Here is a 20,223-nt window from a genome sequence, read left to right as displayed (position 1 = left end):
ACAGGGCGCCTGGGTGGCTCAGTGGGTTAAGCCGCTGCCTTCGGCTCAGGTCATGATCCCAGGGTCCTGGGATCGAGTCCCACATCAGGCTCTCTGCTCGGCAGGGAGCCTGCTTCTTCCTCTCTCTCTCTTTCAGCCTGCCTCTCTGCCTACTTGTGATCTCTGTCAAATAAATAAATAAAATCTTAAAAAAAAAAAAATAAAAAATAAAAAAAACAAATGTACAAACAATCATAAACCAAACCTGCTTAGAAATAGTTTTTCATCTCAACTAGTACTAAATTAAAAACTTGGTCAAATATTTAGCCCCTAGTATACATACAGATGGATTCTCTGTGTGAGTGAAATCTGAATAAACAGAACAAAATAGCTAAAACAGCCAAAGTGGCAAATTTAAGGCTCAGAAATCTGGCTGCCTCTAGGGTATAATTGCATTTCTTTCCAGGGAACCTCACACCTTGAATTAATGAGAACATTTAGATATTTTTTTTTTTACCTTTATCTCCATTTGATATGTAACAGACCAAAAAAGACCAAAAAAGAAAGTACTACAAAAAATGGTTCTATGAGTCTTTACCACAAACAATCCCAGATTGACCTTTTTAGTATACAGATCAACTTAAGGACACAGCAGTTTCCTTGTATATGTAAAGAGACCACATTTAAAATGGTTTACAGTCCGACAATGTTATGTAATTCTACTAAATTAATAATAAGTTTTAAATGCTGAAACACCCTATAGAAAATAAAAGAAACCTATAATTCCTGCCTAGACAGGCTGTTAAAGAAATTATTTTCCATTTAGGATAACTCAGCAACTTAGTCAATTGCCAAATGAACCAATGAATTTTAACAAATAGAATTTGTTCTGGAAGTTTATTTACAAATCTTATGGCTTGAAAACTGAAATACATTATTTTCTCAGCTTAAAAACAACGCTAGATTTAGTCTCTAGGCAGGCCACTAAGGCCGATTTAGTGCCCAATTTAATACATGCAGCATATTCTATGATTACTAAGGAACAGAAACACCTTTTTCAATATTGATTTTCTGAAAGAGTTCTGACTTGGAACTTGAAAAATGCATCATCCCCCTTTCCACTGGCACCTAGGACTTCCAACTTCTTATATATTCCTCTTCCTAATATTAAGTAGAATTAACACATAAAACTATAAATTGCCTTTATCTTGTTAGTTGCCTTTATCTCCCAGTAGAATGAATGTAAGCTTCAAAGGGCAGAAAGAACACTAAAGAGGCAGTTCTCAACAGAAGGTGAGGACAAGGAGTAACTGTATAGAATGAATATTACAGTTTGAGAGTTTGAGTGGGAAATGATGGTACAAAAGATATGAGGTAAATGAAATACAATTAGAAACTCCAGAACTGGAAAGCTATACAAAAGCCACAGTTCAAATATAAGGTAATGGCTTCAAATTGGATTAAACAGGCTTTGAGAAACAGAATACAAAATAGACAAAAGATTAAGAAGCTGAAAGATAACAAGGAAACAGTACTGAAGACATATGTTTGTTCTCCCAACTAGAAAAAAAAAAGGCAATCAGAAACTCCAGGAGATAAAAACTGTGTGCGACGATTGCTTTCCAAATATCACAGCGACCAAAATGTGGCACAGTTTTTAGCAGCTGGTAGTATTCAAATGGGAAGAATGCATTTGAAGTTGATAGTAGACAGAGGGATCTACCTTTGGAATTCAAGAGAACAGGATATAAGCTTAGCAAATTAATTTTCTCTTTACTGAATAATATTGGCATAGCTGTAAGCACATTTTATATTAGTTATCAGCTTTAAGAATTAACCTACAGACAAAACACCATGTCTAAAAAAATAAAAGAATCTGAATGTTAGTCAACCTTCAATGACATAAAAGTAAATGTGTATCTGACAATAGTTAGGAAATAGGAATGGGGAAATTAGGTGGTCAGAGAACAGGAGGACAAATAGTATAAATAATACTATATAGTTAGAAACTTCCTCAAGAAAAGAAACTAAAAAATGATGGTATAACTGCATTCGGAAATTGGTTGATAGAAAATGATACACATGAGTTAATCCTCTTCTACCATAACAGGAAAGAAACAATGTTTTTTCTAGAATTGATCAATGAAGAGACAGCAGTATAAGCATCCTGTTTCAAGATACTAGAGGACCCCAAAGAGAAGACAATTAAAAGGGGTTGCCCTGCTGAGCAGCATGGATGCTGAGATAGCTGTATTTTATTCTAGACGTTTAACCATTTGTAGGCAATATCTTGATTTTTACAAATATTTTAAAAGATAAAAAGGAGATAAATAGAGTACAAATACCCTCAATAACATGTGGGAGAGGCCCAGTATGAGTTCTGAGCAGGACTGTATGAGCCAAACTATAGTATGGAATTCCAGAAAATCATATCCTTCAGAAATATGCAAAAATCATAGAATCAGAGAAAGGTGAAAGCCCTTTGCTTGTCTTCTGTCCAATCCTACTCAGAGAATCCAACCCGACTGATGATTCGAGCACCTTTTTAGAAGCATCTACCTACCATTTGGGACCTACACACCTCCTCAAACTCCAAAGCCATCAACAGTTAGTCTAACATCTCAAAAACAGCCTCTTCCAGTCCCCACCATAAAAGCATTCTTTCTAGTAAACTGCTTCTCTGTCAGAGTAATCCCTGCAGTTCTCTAGGGACTTTTATCTATGAAAATCACCTTTGCTGCACAGATGAAATCTATGTGCATTATCTAGTTTTTCTAAAATTACTCTACTTATGGATTCCACAGATATCATTCTTTTAAAAAAATAAATTGCATGTATATTAGAAAACTAGAAATTTTAGAAGAGAGAAAAAAAAAACCAGGATAAAGAATAATGTGTTGACATTTTAGATAGCATGGCTAGGGACTTTATTGTAAAGATTGAATGGGGGCTCCTAGACAGCTCAGTGGGTTAAGTGTCTAACCCTTGATTTTTGTCTCAGGTCATGATCTCAAGGTTATGAGATGGAACCTCATGTACAGCCCTGTGTCAAGCCCTGTGCCTGGCTACTTATTGGGCTTCCTGCTGGATCTGGAGCCTGCTTAAGATTCTCTCTCCCCCTCTATTTGGACCCCCCCCCCCCAAAAAAAAAAGACTGAAGGAACTGAAGCAGTTGGGCATGCAGAGTTTGCAAAGAAAGGAAATAACAGGCCCCAAACCCTGAGACTCTGAGGTATGGTACATCTGGTGGTCTCAATAACACTGGAGTAGAGCTGTGGGAATGGGCCATATTTAGAGATTAGGTGTGAGATAATTTGGGGATGGTGGGAATGAAAAACCAGAAAAGATCACAGAAAGTCTTGCTGGGCATAGTTAAGACTTTGGGTTTGTTCTTTTTTAAGACTTTTTTTTACATTTATTTATTTGAGATACAAAAAGAAAGAGAACAAAAGCAGGGAGGAGGAGCAGAGGGAGAGGGAGGGGGAGAAGCAGATCCCTTGCTGAGCAGGGAGCTGATTTAGGGCTCAGTCCCAGGACCCTTAGATCATGACCTGAGCTGAAGGCAGAGGTTTAATTGATGGAGCCACCCAAGTGCCTGGCCAAGACTTTGGGCTTTTCTCCAAAGAAAGGGAAAACATTGGAGATTTTTGAGCAGTAGAATGACATGAATGTGGTCCCAAGGTCTACTGGGTTGACACTATCTGAAAATGTGCAAAAGCAGAAAAAGGGAAACCAGCACTGGTGATGAGAAATGGGTAAATTCTAGTTTTACTCTGAGGGTAGAGCTGAGAGGGGAGAACATTAGGAGTCAAGCAATAAATCAAAAACTTCACAATAAAAACTGGATGATTAGAACTGAGATATGGAAGACACAAGGAGAAAAAGGCCTTAGAGGGGACATATCAGATGTTCAGAAATACTGACTAGAACAATTATTTGTAGGTAAAAAGAGTTCATATTTTCACCATAAGAAAAATCTGGATGAATCAAAATTTTCTTCTCTTTTTTTGATAAATGAAAACATGCTCATTTTGAGATTTCTAATGTTATTAGTCATATTGGTTTTTAGAGTGGTTTACTAGGCCCATCTCTGGAGTGCTGCTCTCCTGTCCCAAATATGTATTGTAGAAGAATCTACCTGTAATAAAGCAATTAGGCATGCAAATAAGCAGCTCATTTATTTTGGTCCTGGGGAAGTATCATTAATCAAATTTATGAATGCAATGAAATCACTTCTTCCATGTTTATTAAAAGTCATTACGAAAATGTTATCTCTGGGCTCAGCTGACAGTTTTAAACTTAATGTGGCTTTTAATCAATGGCAACAAAATCAATTATGTCACCACCAGGCACCTTAAGGAAGGTAAATTACTACCAATCAAAAAGTGTCCCTTAAATTTATATTATCAGAGATACCCATTTTTTAAAAAAAGTAAACTAGAACATAAAAGAAGGAACTATAACCACGTTTACCTGTAGGTCATGCTGGGTAGTAGAAAGGACCCTCATGTAGGAGAAAAAAAAGCAGTCTGATTTCTATGGTCGGCTACATACTAGCAGTGTGATCCTTGAAAAAGTCACCTGATTTTACTGAGCAGTAGATATCCATTCTTTACCATGCCTTCTTATAGCTTTACAATATAATATAATTGTAACATGGTATGAATCCTATAAATTACACTTAAATGTTTTTATAGATACAGGAAATTATTTGCATTTTTCTCAAAGAGTCCATTTATTTACTCACTAAAACATTATTGCTTGCTTAGTGCCAAACTTTGAAAAGATCTTCATTTGCATGGGAAATTCATTTATGTGGTCAAGACAAAGACTAGATGGGTGAATGGACAGATAGGTGAATCAACAAATGATACTGTGGAATAAAACTGCCTTATAAATTTTAAAATGCTATTCCAATGTTGATTTTGAGTATTCAAGTGAAGTATCCACCTGCCTTTATAATGTATGTTTTCCTCCACAATAATGGAAGATAATAGATTTTAGATTTTAAAGGAGTCTTGATAAGTCATTAGTTAAATTAACCTTGGGCTACAATGCCATCTTATAAGGAAAATTAGTATGTTTTTTAATTCCCCATCCCAAAATATATCCAGCCGTAGTACTTAGTACTTTCCATGAGAGGATAAACAATATTATGAAATGACAACATTAAGATTCTCCAACTATAGGGGAACCTTGGTGGCTCAGTTGTTAAGTGTCTGCCTTTGGCTCTGGTCATGATCCTGGGGTCCTGGGATCGAGTCCCGCATCGGGCTCCCTGCTTGGTGGGGAGCCTGCTTCTCCCACTCCTACTCTCCCTGCTTGTGTTCCCTCTCCCTCTCCCTCTCTCTCTCTCTGTCTCTTTCAAATAAATAAATAAAACCGTAAAAAAAAAAAGATTCCCCAATTATAAAAAAAGAAATAAAGATATGCCCTAATCTTAATATAACCCTCATTAAAATTTCTTAAAAAACAATTAGTCAATAAACAAATTGAAATTCTCTTATAAATCACAGTAAAAAAAAAAAAAAAAAGTAAATCTTCCTGCCCTTAAGAGTTAAAATCACTAAGAAATTATCAGTCCAAAATTAATCCTCACCAATTTCTTATTCCACTCAGTCTCAACAGAGTGAATTCCTGATGCTGGGGAGAAGCAGCTTTCAGCAGCTCCAGTCTTGGTAATTCTTTTGAAAACTCAAGAATGAATACATTTATCACAAAATCTCTTACAAGATGTACTTTTAAAAAGGTCTAAAAATAGGCTATATAAGATTATCACCGCATTTGCCCATATCCATGAAATTCAGAAGAAGAAAAAAAAACCCACATTACCCAGCTTCTAAATGTTATCACGAACAAAATTACGCATCCAAATTTAGGATTCAATAACACCAAATATCACAGTGGAGCCTCAGTGGATATATGAGGGAAGGAAAGTAAATAAAGAGAATTTTGGTGTTGGTTGGCCTGGCCAAGATGCCACTCAGTCTGTTAGAGATGCTCAGAACCCACAACCTTCAAGAATGAACTCAATTCCACCAAATGGGTAATGATAGTAGAAGTTTATCAAGGAGGGTGGGGGGGAATCATCCATTCCATCCCTATCCTCAAGTTGCTTATATATATATGTTTATTTTTGCAATGGTTGGAAAACTGCAGTAGTGGCAGGCTCAAACATTTTAGGTGCTTTTCTTTCCCATTCAATATATTCAAACCTTAATTTTCCTATCTCCTTTGAGTTTTCCATTTCTCGAACCCCAGTGTCAGCACTGCTAAATGACTTGTAATTCATCCCTCATGTATTTCATCCCTCTGTCTCATTTACTATTTCTACTGCCTCTTCTTATAGGACACTTAGGTTTTAAGTCTGTCTGTTAAGACAGGGTTCTTCTTCCCCAAAGTTGATTCGAATGGATAATCATCATCACAGACTTTGCATTAGTTTACTATTAATATTCATGCCCTGTTCTTTGTAATCAAGGGAGAACCAAAAGAGCTTCTCAAAACACTATCATTTATCTCACACCTATTAGAAGTGGCTAGCATCAAGAAGGTAAGCAATAACAAGTGTTGGGGAGAATGTGGTGAAAAGGGAACACTCGTACACTGTTAATGGAAAGCAGGTAGGTGCAGCCACAATGGAAGACAGTTTCCTCAAAAAAATTTAAAATAGAATTGCCATTAATCCAGCTGGGTATTCTACTGCTGGTATTTATTCAAAGAAAATGAAAACACTAATTCAAAAAAATATCTCTGCCTCTATGTTCACTGCAGCATTATTTACAACAGTCAAAATATTTAAACAATCTAAGTGTCCATAGGTGGGTGAGTGGGTAAAGAAGATAGATACATATAATACAGATATAACTAGATATATAGAAATAATAGAACACTGTTCATCTATTAGAAAGAATGGAATCTTGCCATTTATAACAACAAAGGTAAACCTTGAGGACATTATGCTAAATGAAATAAATCAGACAGACAAAGAAAAATATTATATGATCTCACTTATATGCAGAATCTAAAAAACAAAACAACCAACCAAGCTCACAGATACAGAGGACAGCAGGCTGTTGGTTATTAGAGGAGAGGAAACTGGTAGGCTGAGCTAAATGGGTGAAGGGGGTCAAAATAAAGTCATGGGGATATAATGTACAGCACTGTAACTACATGCTAATAATACTGTATTGCATTTTGGAAAGTTGCTAAGATAGTAGATCTTAGAAGTCCTCATGATAAGAAAAAAAATGTTAACTATATATTTTTAAGATGGATGGCAACTGGACTTAATATGGTGATCATTTTTCAGTGTATACAAATATCAAATACATTGTACACCTAAAAGTAATGTTAATTGTCAATTTAATTTTTAAAAATTAATTTAAATAAATTTTTAATTAATTAAAGAAATTTAAATGTCAATTAAAAAGAACTGCCATTCCTAGCATTTTCCTCTGCAATTACCCAAAGTCTCATCTGACCTTCTAACAGATCAATTTTTTTCAATAAATCTTTTTATTCCAGAAGAGTTTCAGATTTAAAGAAAAGTTGCAAAAATTGTACAGAGTTTCCATATACTCACACCCAGTCTCCCCTATTATTAACCTCTTATATTAGTATAGTACATTTGTAAAAAAATATTAATGTTTTATTCAAATGTCTTTAGTTTTTACCTAATGTCATTTTTCTGTTTCATGCTCCCATTCAGGATACTACATTACATTTAGTCTTACGTGTCCTGAGGCTCCCCTTGCCTGTGACAGTTTCTGACTTTCCTTGTTTTGGATAACCTTGACTATTTAAAGGAGTACTGATAATAATTCAATTGTTTAAGCTGGTTTCTTTATCTTTTTGATGGACTAGTAGTGTTTACTGAGTTTAAGAGTCTTCTCCCACTTGCTCTTTTTGTGTTTTTTCATCAAAAAGCTTGTTTTTCTAACATATTTCTCTAGGTTTCATTTTCTGGAGCTTCCCATAATAAGGGAGATAAAGTCAGTGAGTCTCGGGCTCTCCAAAGCTTTTGTCCATTTCCTCTTCTTTTGTTTCCCTAACCCTAGAGCATCTCTCTTTAGACTGAAATATACACAAAGCCCCATCTATTGTTCTATCTCATCTTCGTTCTGCCTTCCTGTAGAATATAAATTCCATAAATTTCTCAAGCATGTTCTGACTGCTCCCTTGCAGTTACTGATCTAATACAAGTTGGAATATTTTGCACTAATCTCCCTCATTTTTCCTCCCAAGTGTGCCTAATTTCCTTGTAACCAAATGGTATAGTCTTCCTAATCTTCCAGGTATTTTTACTCAGTTATTCTTAGAAGTGATTCTCTCTGTTCATCTAAGAAGGAATCTTCTTTAGAGCAATTAGGCTTAGGTTCAGCACTTTTCCCTTTATATCTGTCTTTCCTGGCCTTTGAGATCTCATTTTCCTCTTCCTATTCGTTTAGTCTGACAGCTAACATATCAACTTTTCTAATAAGCAACTCCCTTTCTGCAGCTTACTTAGCGAATCTTCCTTCATTTTAAATGATTCCAGTTGCTTTTTAATTGCCTGGGAAAAGACTTGATTTTCACAGTTAAGAGATTCAACTCCTTTTAACTGCCTTCTTACACTGTGGTTTTACAACAACTTAACTCTGAGCTGTATCTTTATCTTATCCCAAGAGGATAACATATTCTGTGCATATTCTGTGCATCCACTCTTAGTTATTCATTCATAGAAATCTACCACACTTCTCTGGGAAAACCCATAATTTGGGTCTGTAAAATTAGGATCTACTGTTAAAGTTTATTCAGTTAACAAAACTCAAGCCAAATGAAACCACATAACTTACTCTTTGCCAATTTTTCTTTCTTGGCCTTGAAGACAGGTGACGTGACATAAAAATGGAGAGAAGAGGAGTCAGTGGGGCTAGCACTGCCTACACTGTCCCTTAACAAAGCAAGAACCATAAAACATGCAAAACTCAACTGCCTTGCCCATTAAAAGCAATAAATACTGTTAGTCCTTCCAAAGTCAAAGAGGACTAATGTCAACTCAGCTTCACCTGAAATACTAGGCCACACTGCGCCTATGAATTTCAAGGTCTTACCATCACAGTCTTATCTAACACATCCAGGAATGCGGAGGTCACCTGTGTAGCTAGAGTTCATCTAAGACACAGGCACTTGCAATCTTGCCCAAATAAAAACTGTCACTTTCTTGGGACGAAGTTATTATATGCTTCAGTGACCCATCAAAGTCAAAATCCCACCTGGCCAATTTACTAAAGCCTGAGGCCCAACACCACCCGCCCAGGGTGAATGAACTAAAAACCAATAATAAAATTGTAAAAAGCAGCCTCTATGGCATGCTATAGAGAGTTACCCCCTACTGAAGTAAAAAAACCATGACTCCCATGTCTACTCATGCCTGGTAAGCTGGTTTAGGGTATTGCTTTTGAAAGATGCCTCTATCTCCAGAATTCTTCCCAACTTCTTCTCCTTACCTACTGCCAAAGTATTTATTGAACTGCACAAGACTCAGGCATTTGCACATTTCAATGTATGTATACCGCTAGTGTATACAATGATCTCTCCCAAGCACCCACCGAAATTCAGAACCAACTGAAAGCTGATCAGAAAGTCAGGAGGATGGAGATGTTCCCTTTACTACTGAGGAAATTGTTGGGGTAACAGCTTACCTATGTAGCCACAATGCAGTCCTAATACTGCACCCCACAGCTGGGCTATCTACTCTATGTCAGGGGGAAAAAAAAAAACAAAACAAAACAGAAGAGTAGAATAATTCATCTAATAAAGAACACTGGGTTTGTAAGGTATGCCATTATTTTATGTATCACTAAGAAATGAACCCTATCATTTATACTAGGACCTATCACTTATCATAAGATACATATTCATTTAGAGATGCTAAGGTCTTAAAAAACGTGTCTTAGAATTGAAGAAATATGAACCAGGATCTCTACAAGCAGGCAGATCTGACACAGAGTGAGAAGCAGTTACTCTGTACCTGTTCTGTTCATTCTCTCTGTTCATCATGCTAACATCAATAGCATGATGGCTAACTCCTCCTCTGGGGAATGGGAGGAGGCAGAGAGGCTGGGCAGTGTTATCCAAATTCTTGAGTGCCTGGAAGTATGAAAGAAGGAGAAAGGAGCTTCCCTCAGGCAACCAAAAATGAAGGTCCTTTTTTTTTTTTTTTTTAAAGATTTATTTATTTAAAAGAGAAAGAAGTAGAAAAACAGACCCCACTGAATGGGAAGCCCAACACTGAGATCATGACCTGAGCTGAAATTAAGTCGGAGGTTTAACCAACTGAGCCAACCAGATGCCGCAAGGTTCTATTTTTAAAATTTGCAATAGTAGAAAGGAAGATATCAAAAGTCATCTCTAAAATCCTAATATGGAGAAAAGTTTTTCTTCATAGAAGGAAAGAGCTAGAGGAAAAAAATCTAAGTATAAAATGAATGCTTATTTTTATGAATTGGGGGTGTGTTGCTCTGTGGAAATTTCAATTTTAAGAACATAAAGAGAGCACAGAAGCCATTTTGGATCTATCATTTGCAATTTGCAAACACTGAACAAATATTATATATAATCAATGGAGACAGGATCAGGAACTTGATTTTACCAGAGTAACACAATTCCATGTTTTGTCTAGTAAGTTTAATGTTTCTACTATTTCTAAATGGTCTCATGGTCGCTTTCCCTTTAAATCAAAGACATTAAAGTTTTAGTCTCTGTGGCAAGAACAGATTGTTCATTTTCTACTTTAATTTGACTAAAAGTGTGCTTACGCACCATCATGGATAAAGGAACCTTTGGGAGCCTGGTGAAAATGACCACCAAAACCAAATTAATGATGGAAAGATCATGCCCAAAGGCCTCAGAGGTATTAAATAAAGGCAGCATTTCATGGCTGTTAAGGGCATCATTTGTGGAGTCCAGACCTGAACTCTCATATTGACCCCACTACTTACTAACTGGCAAACTATTTAACCACCCTTCACTTTCTTCATCTGTACAAAGGAATAATAATTCCTTCCTTTTGGGTTATATGGATTATGAAGCAATGTATATATACCACTAGTATAGAATCTGATCCACAGAATATGGTCAAAAATAGAAATTCTTATATTTGCAATGGGAGAATACACAATACAGATATGGTTCTCACATAAGATCAATACTGCTTTACCACTGTAGGAGTCATTAGTGCAGTTCAATAGTTAAGTCAAGTTCTCTGCCTTCTGGTCACAGGGTAGAATTCTCTCCAGCGTCCTGGTGGTTGCTGGGATCAGTTCTGCCCAGGGAACTGTAAGGAGAATTTACACATGTCTCTCCCGTAGATAAGCATTTGATGGGAGACCCTCTAGATCTTTCTTTTTCTTCCCCCAAACGGACAGTGTTCCACATAGTAGTCACTACATCAGCAAGCGTCCCAGAATAAAGGCAGCATAAAACAGAGCTCCCAATCAAACCTAAATGAACATATAGCCTGAGTGTTGTTTTAAACCCATGAGGTTGGGGGATTATTATTACTACTGAATAATTTAGTCAATCCTAAAGAATACAATTAACTCATCTCTAAGAAGCACATATTTTTATAATTACATCATCATAATATCAACTTTGAAAGCACTATATCATCTTTTTATGGTTATAATCAAGCAGGCAGCTTGCAATACTGCTGAAGTTCATTCATTCAACAAATGTTCCAGGCACTGCACTAGGTTCCAGGTAAAGAACACTGAACAAGTAGACATGGTACCTTTCTTCACTGTTTACTGTAAAGTTGGTGGGGTCATGGGGACAGAATGAGATCATGATTTTTTTTTTTTTTTTTTTTTTTTTTTAAGTAAGCTCCATCTCCAGTGTGGAGCCCAACTTGGGGCTTGAACTCATGTCCCTGAAACCAAGACCCAAGCTGAGACTGAGAGTCAGAGTTTTAACCAACTAAGCCACCTAGGTGCCTTGAAATCATGGCTATTAACCAAAAAATGTTCATAAGATTTTGGCTTGATTAGGTAACTTTAGATCTTGCAGCCATCTACTGTGGCCATACTTTAAATCGTTATATTCACACTAAGTTTATAATCCCACTGATTTCCAAAGTATCTGAAATTCTCAGTAATGGTATCACTCCTTAAAACTGAAACGTACTTGGGAGAGGTAATCATTACCTGGTTAAGCCCTTGTAGGGATGAGTCCATTTAATAATCTAATAATTTTTATACATTAATGAGAAGGATATTGGAATACACACTGCACTAAAAGACAGTACACTTGATTGAAGTTCTGGGCACATTATTCATTTCCTATATGACCTAGAATAAGTCACTGGACTTTTCTTAGCCTTACAACCCTCATCTAAGAAATGTGAATGAGGGGCACCTGGGTGGCTCAGTGGGTTAAGCTGCTGCCTTCAGCTCAGGTCATGATCTCAGGGTCCTGGGATTGAGTCCTGCATCGGGTTCTCTGCTCAGCAGGGAGCCTGCTTCCCTTCCTCTCTCTCTGCCTGCCTCTCTGCTTACTTGTGATCTCTCTCTGTCAAATAAATAAATAAAATCTTCAAAAAAAAAAAAAAGAAATAAAGAAAGAAATGTGAATGATAGGATTTTTTTAACTCCAACGGTTGTGGTAAAAACTAGAAGCGAAAGCATTTTGAAAACCCAAACTGTTATTCAAGGAAAAATGTTAATAATAAAAATATAGAGTGACTGAGGAAGGCTTCTCAGACTTTACAGTTATCACAGCTATTTCTACAAGAGGGAACATAATGGAGGAGGTCAGCAGTTCTCATCCTGTAATAATGTGACAAGACTTTTGAAAGTTTTACTTTGCCTGAATGTTTTACTTTCTATGTAAACTAGCAGGAAGACAAGGTACTTCTAGAGGAAAGTCACTCTTACCTGCATTCCAATATCCTCCCTCAATAGAAGAGAAAGGAACTGAGTTACAGCTGACAACAGAATTGGGAAGAGTTTTAAGTACCCCATACAGAATGACAACTGGCTGGATCATCATCTGACATGAGTCCTGGGCAGAAAAAAAGTTTGAGAAGCGCTGGCCTGAATTCATAGTGCACTTTTCATTTTTCTAATTCAGCAATTCTCTGATCTATATGTGTTCCTCGAAAATCAGTTTAGGAAACTATGCGCTTGGACTGAGGATACACAAAAGCTACTTTATTACTGGAGGAGTGAATTAAGGAACAAAACAGTTCACTTGCACACACACACACAAAAAATATTTGAACTTTCTTCTCTGCAAACCTCTCAAGACATTCTAACCATTCCAAGGAAGAAGAGCACATTTATTCCACAACTTTTGGAATCAAAGTAACTATGCTTTAGGAAAAATAATGAATCATCAAAGTAAAGATTTGTGACTAACGCATAATTTTAATAAACATCTCCCTGAGAACTTTAATCCAACCTCTCTTTTCAGCCTGAGATATTCTAATTTGAGCAGTATGGAATTTTTAAAATTTTCATATGCTACTACTAATTTAACACTACATCCAATTGAACTATCATGCCTTCAACTCCACTACCACATTAAACCAAATATGAGAAACAACTGCCTAGTTCAGGTTTTGACTCAATTCTAAGATATCTCAAGCAAAATATGTTTTGCCTGACAGAAAAAAAAATACTTCCCTGAAATCTTGAATTTATTTTTTAAAATTCTGGCTTAGAAATAACAGCACATCTTAACATCTCACATTTACAATTGTGTGGTATCTCCACCAAGCATCTTCCCTCCCTTAAGTTGTCCTCACACCAGATAGGAAAAAAAAAAAAAAATACAAACAAAAACCCAACTTTCTTATTCAGGACCACAGTTTTTCTTAGGGAAAATGACTCCTTATAGATACATTGCCTTTTACATTAAAAAGTGGATTCATTCATGAACTTGAAGAATTCCCTAAATATTATTCAAACATATGAAAGATTAAAGTAGGAAATGCTCTTAGGGATAAAAGTTTTTGGTTTGTTTGCTTGCTTTTGTTCTTAAAGAAAGAATATTACCCAAGTAGCAAGATAAAATAAATTTAAAAAGCAGAATATTATAAATTAGAGTAAAATAACCCAAAATACAATATGGAGAGCTTGTGACATCTCCCACAGTCATAAGGGATAGGGTTGGAATATTCCTAAAAATAAAACTCCATATTGATCAAAAAATTTTTCTGGCTATATGCTCCCCTAAACCAAGAGCTATACTGAACTAATCTATCTTGCACACCCAGCATATAGCACATTGCCTGGCACAGAGTAGGCCCTCAATAAATATTTATTAGTAAATGAATTCCCATAATAGAACCACGGTGCAACATTTATGCTGCAGGAGCCAACACTTAAATGTTTTTTTAACATACTTAAAATGCATTTAATATTTACCTGAAATTCTCTCAAACAGTTCTAAAGGCAAAATTGTGTTTGGAATACCTATAAATACAAGTAGTTTGCCTGGTGATTTAGGGTTTCTTCAAAAAGACACATACTTTTAGGGCCTAAGAATTTTTTTTTTAATTTTTTATTTTATTTATTTGTCATAGAGAAGCGAGAACAAGCACAGGCAGACAGAGTGGCAGGCAGAGGCAGAGGAAGAAGCAGGCTCCGTGCCAAGCAAGGAGCCCGATGTGGGACTCAATCCCAGGACGCTGGGATCATGACCTGAGCCGAAGGCAGCCGCTCAAATAACTGAGCCACCCAGGCGTCCCTAGGGCCTAAGAATTTTAAATGATACATATTACTTTCAGATAAAGAATGAGCCAGATGTTAATGTAATTAAGAACAGGTACTATACTTGACTTTGGCCCAAAAGGTCGCTTACCCACAACTTATATACGACCAAAGAGTGCCGGCCTCGACTGGCAGCTACAAACATTTTCCTTCCATGGAAGATCTATTTCTGTCACCTCTCTTTTGAGTCAAAAATTTAATGATGGGCTGAAATGTTATCTCCAAATAGAAAAGGTTTAAGAGGGAAACACTGAGATTACTCCCTGAGTCAGATGCTATTGACTGACTGACCCAACTGCCAATGCCATTCACCCTCTTTCTTGATGCTCACACCAAAGAGGCTGAAAAAGCCAATAATACAGTTTTCCAACATAATTTTTAGCTACAGTCAAATGAACAGGTCTAGTCAGTTAGACATAAATGGTATTATGGTGTGTGGTGATGAGAAAGATTGTGCATTCTTGATACACAGGGCAAACATGACTTACACTGCTGCTTTCTCCTACCTCCTGAATGAGTGATGTGATAGCTGGAGCAGAAACAGCAATATTGCAACATAAAGGAAAAGACAGAAATGCTTAGTCTTGATATCTGAAAATAAACCAAATGGAAAACAACTATTTATTCAAGCAACAGTTAACTGAACTATATGTCATTTGCAGCCAAAAGGCATTTCTAATGAATATGCTCCTTCTCACACATGTGTGTTTAGTCTTCACATGGAGTCCTTGTGGAACAGCAGGCTCTTACCTTAGTAATTATAATCAAAGGTCATTTGAGCTCAGGATGTTCATCATAAGCAGCAACATATAATCATTCTTCCTAAAAGGCCTCTTTTATACATCCCATCATGTTGTATACTTAATGATTTGTTGACATTTCTGCCCACCATTATCAGAAGAGAAATTTCAGGGCCCCATCTTATCTCCTCAGAATCCTAGATACTTGGAATAGTCTCAACTCTGGATTTCCATTCAAGATGTGATCTCAGGGTCTAGAGATAGAGCCCGCCTCCAGCTCAGCCTTCAGTTCAGAGTCTGCTTGTCCCTCTCCCTCTGCTCCTCCTCCCGTGTGCTCTCTCTCTGAAATAAATAAGTAAATAAGATCTTGTTAAAAAAAAAGGACCTAAAACTAAACCAACTTTCTTGTTAAAAAAATACAGAATTGAGACACAACCCTGAAAAAAGATCTTCCAACCATCTAATCTTCTACTTATCAGATAACCAGCAGATACCCAGAGCTCAGCAATATGTCAGGCTGTTTTACGCACTTGAGATCAAAAAGGGTTAGCACAAATACCCACTCCCCTCAAAAAGTGGGTGAACCAGATTAATAATTAATGAACTATATTAACTCTTCAAAACTCCTCCTACACAGATATTTGGGAACGTGTGCTATATGGACAACGCAGTTTACTCAAGTATAAAAACGTAAGTCCATGTGATCTCTTTATCTTTGAAGATTGATTCATTTGCTCAAAAAACATCTACTGACCAAGTTTTCTCCTCCCAGTCCCCACACCTATGCATACACACATTGTTTCCACAAGAACAGGGATATGATAGTAAACATAACAACCTTAGTACCTACCCTCATGAGATGTCCAGTCTGAGGAACACAAAGATTTTGATTTCTTGTGGTGAGTATTTTCAAAGGATCTACTATTTTTATTAATCTTTCTTTTCATTCATATTTATTTAATAATTGAAAATCTTAAAATCTTTTCAAGAGTTACTTTAATAACAGATATTTTAATACTTGAACATTCAAGCTTAGAACCAACCTTAATTAGCCTGTTAATTGTATAATATACAAGACAAAAATCAAACACATCGTAAACATTCAAGGTCACTTTTTTTTCTTCGTGAAAATCAGGGAAAACATGCAAAAGGATCCAAAGTATGATGAGAACATTTATACTCCTAATAAGTGAGGCTTGTAAAGTACCACAAAAACAATTTCATTTTTTTCTCACCTGCTTGAACATATCTTGCCTATGGGGCTTTTCTTCTCTTATCTTCTTGGATGTAATTCAAGGCTGGTACCTCTCCTTTCAGATTGTTCCCAGATAAAAATTCCTTCCTTCACATTAGTACAAAACAAAACAAAGCAAACTCATGTGGATGGAATGGGCTTTGATGCAGAGTATTAATCAAAATTCCAAAGTTCATCTTAGTTAAAAGCTTTTCCCTTCCCCCATCTGGGGAAGGCAGTAGGGGGAAGCCAGCAATGGAACCAGGAAGGGCTCTCCTCCCTATTCAACCAGCTTCTCATCCTCATCCTCCCTCCACTACAAGCAGAAGATGGAGCTTTTGATCCTTCTGATTTGAAGAAGTCTGAGATAGAAGGTAGGAGTGGACAAGAAAAGTTCTCTCTGACCAGTACTGGTCTGGCCTTTTTTTTTTTCCATGCTTAGCAGGTATTCAAAGTAGACTTTTCTAAGCCCAATTTAATCAGTTCTTTGAAGACCCTCGAGCTCCGGGGAATCTCTCATTGCAGAATCTGAACTGATTCTGGTAAGGCTTTCATGACTGGACACTTATAACCTACTAGAGGTCCCTGGTTGTCTGCACTTCACCTCCAGCTTCTCCTAGTCAGCACCAACCCCAACCACACCCCCAACCAGAATGATTAATCACCAAATGGCCACCTTCCACGGGGTTGTTGCAGCCTTGTATAGGAACACTGGATGACTCCTGGTTGCCTCTGTGCAAAGCACAACCTGCACAGTTGCATTACCACAGCCCTGCGCCCCACACAGCCTGCCTATCAGAGATTCAAAGTTTCTCCTCCAGGCCCTTCTGGTTGGGATCTAAGACAACATATCTTCTTGCTCTGTGCTCCCTGTCCTCACATCTAGTGTGTAGAAAACCAACCCCTTATACTTGTCATAGGTAGGAGTTCTACTACCCACCAAGTTCAGCCTTCTTTCCTTTGGGGCCTCTGGGAGACAAATCTACACACAGCCTCTTGCAATTTATTTTATTCTGCTGTGAAATACAAAGCAGTCTACTACGTCACCCTAATTCCAGGGCATATGGCAATGGTTTCCCTATAGCAGCAGCACCCGGCTTAAAAGTAGAAGTGAGGGAGAACACATACTCCCAATCCTCTACCTAAAGTGAGAGCAAACCAAAAACTCCAATTGCCTACCCCTCTCAGGTTCTTGGACTTCAACTCTCCCATAATGTATAGGGTTTAAAGATACTCCACTCATGGGGCCCTAGGGTGACTCCGTCAGTCAAGCAACTGACTCTTGATTTCAGCTCAGGTCATGATCTCAGAGTTCTGAGTTGAAGCCTCAAATCCAGCTCTGCACTCAGCAGAGAGTCTGCTTAAGCTTCTATCTCCCTCTGCTCTCCCCACCCCCATGCGCACGCTCTCACGCGCGCTCTCTCTCTCTCTCTCTCAAATAAATAAATAAATAAATATTTAAAAAAAAAAAAAGATCCTCCACTTGCATCTAGCACAGGGGGTCTGGCAACTCATGCTTGGGAATACAGAGTACTTGGCACCTCTTGCCTGGTACCTTCCATCAAAATTAATACTAGAATATTTTTATTTTCATATTGTATAACAGTAATTAGAATCAGAATTTGCAGATGACCCAAAGGGGAAACACATTTTTAAAGAAGTTGGAAAATAAGGCTTAGGTATAAGCTTGGGTATAAACAAATTAAAAATAAATTTTAATATTTTACACATATATTATATATTTACAGAGACATATGTATTCGATTTCCAGAACTGATTGGTCCTATCATGGAAAAAGAATTATATGCTCCATGGCAGATGGAGTAAGGAAAGCCTGAAACAGGAGTTTCCAGCCAGACGATGAGAGGGTGTAGGAAGCCATATAATTTAATGCCAAACCTGACACTTTTGAAAAACAGTGAGCTCTGAGAATACAACCGGACAAGAGATGTAAACCAGAACCACCCCAGACAAACTGGACACCTGATCAGTCTATATATAATGATTGAAATAACTGCACTCTGAGGACTGACTAGAAACCAGCAATGAAATTGATTTCTGGATTGAGCCAACGGAGATTGGCTCCAAAGGGAATGCTAATGAGAGTGAACTCTGGATCAGAATGAAAATATGGAAGGCATCTATTTGTAATTAATGATGACAGCACATCAACTCCCAATGTTATTCCTGAATGAAAGGTAGTATACTGAACAGACCACATTAAAAAGGCATTATACCAGAAGGCAGGAAATTAACTATAAAGTCCTAAGAAGAAATATCATGATTAATCATTCAAATAAATATAGATGGATTAGTAAAAATGAATCAAAGTAATATAAAGTATGAATGAGAAAGTGATCTACAGGTCCAAACATGGGCATGTCTTGAAAAGACCAGATAACAATAAATGTACTATACATGCTAGACCAGAAGTACTTAAAAGTGGCAAAGAGAATTGTTTACAAATGGAGCCCAGTTAGAATACTTGAGGGAGTCTGGGTGGCTCAGTGGGTTAAGCCTCTGCCTTCAGCTCAGGTCATGATCCCAGAGTCCTGGGATGGAGCCCCGAAACTGGCTCTCTGCTCAGCAGGGAGCCTGCTTCCTCCTCTCTCTCTGCCTGCCTCTCTGCCTACTTGTGATCTCTGTCTGTCAAATAAATAAATAAAACCTTTAAAAAAAAAAGAATACTTGAGCGAGGGTGGGAGAAAGGGAAAGGCATGTAAATTTCCTAATTTACATGCCTTTTAGCCAGAGGTTGCTATTTAGTTTATCCCTTGAGGCTTTTAAAAGGAACTCGAGAACATGCATGTACATGCAGGCGGGCATATAAACACACACACACACACACACACACACACACACACACACACATATAAACATTAAAAGTTAAAGCCGTGTTCTCAATGATAAACTTATACTAAATTAAAAAGGAAAAATTAAAGCACAAGACTAAGTGCCTTGAATTAAATATTATATATGGCACAACAATGAAAATACCACACAGTTAGCTGTAAACTAGAAACTAATAGAGCAAATATTTGCATACTGCCTAAATGGTACTTATTAATCCCCAAAATAACTCTGAGATGAGCGATTACTATTCCCATTTTATAGATGATCAAACCAAGCTAAACTGAGGTTAAGAACCTTGCTTAAGCTCACCCAGCTAGGAAGGGATGGCACTTAAGGATTCAAATTCAGGTAATACATTTTCACCAGGCTGAAAAGCCCCTATGTTCATCATTTCTGTGTGCATGTGGCAGGGGAGAAAAAAGTGTCCCATAAGGCCAGACCCAAGAACAGATTAATAATTTACTCAGTATTTCCAGCTCCCCACATCGCCAGCCCTAGTAGGTGAAGTAGAGAACATGTGGCTCTGGCCATGCAGTGCAGCCTATACACCAGTGCTTGCTTTTGTGCAAACACAGCTACTTTTATTTTTAATGAATGGAAACATCAGATCTTTTCTGCTTCTCCCTTATCTCAGCTGATTCTGACAGTCTTTGAAAGGCAA

General features: G+C 37.3%; 1 long non-coding RNA gene across 1 annotated transcript in view; it reads right to left on the bottom strand.

The window, feature by feature from the left end:
- Positions 1-20,223, bottom strand: part of LOC132015983 (uncharacterized) — a 40,618-nt gene that overhangs the window by 18,294 nt on the left and 2,101 nt on the right. The window contains exons 2-4 of the long non-coding RNA XR_009403849.1: positions 16,711-16,817; positions 15,486-15,817; positions 15,242-15,326 (exon numbers count right to left, since the gene is read on the bottom strand). This is a non-coding gene — a long non-coding RNA (uncharacterized LOC132015983). The remainder of the gene's footprint in view (positions 1-15,241; positions 15,327-15,485; positions 15,818-16,710; positions 16,818-20,223) is intronic.

Source organism: Mustela nigripes, chromosome 4 (genome assembly GCF_022355385.1).
Source record: "Mustela nigripes isolate SB6536 chromosome 4, MUSNIG.SB6536, whole genome shotgun sequence".
NCBI lineage: Eukaryota > Metazoa > Chordata > Mammalia > Carnivora > Mustelidae > Mustela > Mustela nigripes.
This window is presented reverse-complemented; position numbering and strand designations above follow the sequence as displayed.